This window comes from Leptodactylus fuscus, unplaced genomic scaffold (genome assembly GCF_031893055.1).
Source record: "Leptodactylus fuscus isolate aLepFus1 unplaced genomic scaffold, aLepFus1.hap2 HAP2_SCAFFOLD_196, whole genome shotgun sequence".
Taxonomy (NCBI): Eukaryota; Metazoa; Chordata; class Amphibia; order Anura; family Leptodactylidae; genus Leptodactylus; species Leptodactylus fuscus.
Genome location: NW_027440219.1, coordinates 24,115 through 27,500, shown reverse-complemented (window position 1 = coordinate 27,500; position 3,386 = coordinate 24,115).

Genomic DNA, 3,386 nt, shown 5'->3' with positions numbered 1-3,386 from the left:
CCAGAGGGAGACACTTCCAGGAGACCCAGGGGGCCGAGCCTGAGGCGGCAGGCCGGCCATGGGTTCCAGGAGAGAGGGAGAGATTGTCCCAGGCGGCTGGGAAAAGGCAGGGCTACCCGAGCCTGGGTAACGCCAGAGACTAAGTCCCTAGCAGGTGGCAGGCTGCAATCTGCTAAAAATCCACCGGATGGCAACGGAGAGCCGCGCTCCCCGGCTTGTCCACAAGGCGGCTCCACTTCCAGGAAACCCAGGGGGGCGAGCCTGAGGCGGCAGGCCGGCCATGGGTTCCAGGAGAGAGGGAGAGATTGTCCCAGGCGGCTGGGAAAGCCAGGGCTACCCGAGCCTGGGTACATGCCGGAGGCTGAGTCCCTAGCAGGCGGCAGGCTGAATTCTGCTAAGTGTCTACCAAGAGGGCACCACTTCCAGGCAACCCAGGGGGCTAAGCCTGAGGCGGCAGGCTGGCCCAGGGTTCCAGGAGAGAGGGAGAGATTGTCCCAGGCGGCTGGGAAAGCCAGGCCTACCCAGGGCTACCCGAGCCTGGGTAATGCCGGAGGCTAAGTCCCTAGCAGGTGGAAGGCTGCATTCTGCTAAGTGTCTACCAAGAGGGCACCACTTCCAGGCAACCCAGGGGGCTAAGCCTGAGGCGGCAGGCAGGCCCAGGGTTCCAGGAGAGAGGGAGAGATTGTCCCAGGCGGCTGGGAAAGCCAGGCCTACCCAGGGCTACCCGAGCCTGGGTAACGCCGGAGGCTAAGTCCCTAGCAGGTGGAAGGCTGCAATCTGCTAAAAATCCACCGGATGGCAACGGAGAGGCGCGCTCCCCGGCTTGTCCACAAGGCGGCGCCAGCATTCAGGTTGCAGGCTGCATTCTGCTAAAAATCCACCGGATGGCAACGGAGAGCCGCTCTCCCCGGCTCGTCCACAAGGCGGCGCCACTTCCAGGAGACCCAGGGGGGCGAGCCTGAGGCGGCAGGCTGGCCCAGGGTTCCAGGAGAGAGGGAGAGATTGTCCCAGGCGGCTGGGAGAGCCAGGCCTACCCAGGGCTACCCGAGCCTGGGTAATGCCGGAGGCTAAGTCCCTAGCAGGTGGAAGGCTGCATTCTGCTAAGTGTCTACCAAGAGGGCACCACTTCCAGGCAACCCAGGGGGCTAAGCCTGAGGCGGCAGGCAGGCCCAGGGTTCCAGGAGAGAGGGAGAGATTGTCCCAGGCGGCTGGGAAAAGGCAGGGCTACCCGAGCCTGGGTAACGCCAGAGACTAAGTCCCTAGCAGGTGGCAGGCTGCAATCTGCTAAAAATCCACCGGATGGCAACGGAGAGCCGCGCTCCCCGGCTTGTCCACAAGGCGGCTCCACTTCCAGGAAACCCAGGGGGGCGAGCCTGAGGCGGCAGGCCGGCCATGGGTTCCAGGAGAGAGGGAGAGATTGTCCCAGGCGGCTGGGAAAGCCAGGGCTACCCGAGCCTGGGTACATGCCGGAGGCTGAGTCCCTAGCAGGCGGCAGGCTGAATTCTGCTAAGTGTCTACCAAGAGGGCACCACTTCCAGGCAACCCAGGGGGCTAAGCCTGAGGCGGCAGGCTGGCCCAGGGTTCCAGGAGAGAGGGAGAGATTGTCCCAGGCGGCTGGGAAAGCCAGGCCTACCCAGGGCTACCCGAGCCTGGGTAATGCCGGAGGCTAAGTCCCTAGCAGGTGGAAGGCTGCATTCTGCTAAGTGTCTACCAAGAGGGCACCACTTCCAGGCAACCCAGGGGGCTAAGCCTGAGGCGGCAGGCAGGCCCAGGGTTCCAGGAGAGAGGGAGAGATTGTCCCAGGCGGCTGGGAAAGCCAGGCCTACCCAGGGCTACCCGAGCCTGGGTAACGCCGGAGGCTAAGTCCCTAGCAGGTGGAAGGCTGCAATCTGCTAAAAATCCACCGGATGGCAACGGAGAGGCGCGCTCCCCGGCTTGTCCACAAGGCGGCGCCAGCATTCAGGTTGCAGGCTGCATTCTGCTAAAAATCCACCGGATGGCAACGGAGAGCCGCTCTCCCCGGCTCGTCCACAAGGCGGCGCCACTTCCAGGAGACCCAGGGGGGCGAGCCTGAGGCGGCAGGCTGGCCCAGGGTTCCAGGAGAGAGGGAGAGATTGTCCCAGGCGGCTGGGAGAGCCAGGCCTACCCAGGGCTACCCGAGCCTGGGTAATGCCGGAGGCTCAGTCCCTAGCAGGTGGCAGGCTGCATTCTGCTAAGTGTCTACCAAGAGGGCACCACTTCCAGGCAACCCAGGGGGCTAAGCCTGAGGCGGCAGGCAGGCCCAGGGTTCCAGGAGAGAGGGAGAGATTGTCCCAGGCGGCTGGGAGAGCCAGGCCTACCCAGGGCTACCCGAGCCTGGGTAACGCCGGAGGCTAAGTCCCTAGCAGGTGGAAGGCTGCAATCTGCTAAAAATCCACCGGATGGCAACGGAGAGGCGCGCTAACCGGCTTGTCCACAAGGCGGCGCCAGCATTCAGGTTGCAGGCTGCATTCTGCTAAAAATCCACCGGATGGCAACGGAGAGCCGCTCTCCCCGGCTCGTCCACAAGGCGGCGCCACTTCCAGGAGACCCAGGGGGGCGAGCCTGAGGCGGCAGGCTGGCCCAGGGTTCCAGGAGAGAGGGAGAGATTGTCCCCGGCGGCTGGGAGAGCCAGGCCGACTCAGGGCTCCATAAGCCCGGTAGAAGCTGAAGATTAAGCCCCCAGTCTACCAGCTACCCTCCCTGGAGCTCAGCTTAGGGAGAAGTCTCATTTAGCTGGATAAGTCACATTCGGGCGGACAAGTCACATTTGCCAGCATAAGTCACATTTGGGAGGACAAGTCACATTTGCCAGCATAAGTCACATTTGGGAGGACAAGTCACATTTCCCAGCATAAGTCACATTTGGGAGGACAAGTCACATTTCCCAGCATAAGTCACATTTGGGAGGACAAGTCACACTTCCCAGCATAAGTCACATTTGGGAGGACAAGTCACATTTCCCAGCATAAGTCACATTTGGGAGGACAAGTCACATTTCCCAGCATAAGTCACATTTGGGAGGACAAGTCACACTTCCCAGCATAAGTCACATTTGGGAGGACAAGTCACATTTGCCAGCATAAGTCACATTTGCCAGCATAAGTCACATTTGCCAGCATAAGTCACATTTGCCAGCATAAGTCACATTTGCCAGCATAAGTCACATTTGCCAGCATAAGTCACATTTGCGAGGACAAGTCACATTTCCCAGCATAAGTCACATTTGCAAGCATAAGTCACATTTGCCAGCATAAGTCACATTTGCCAGCATAAGTCACATTTCCAAGCATAAGTCACATTTCCAAGCATAAGTCACATTTCCAAGCATAAGTCACATTTCCAAGCATAAGTCACATTTCCAAGCA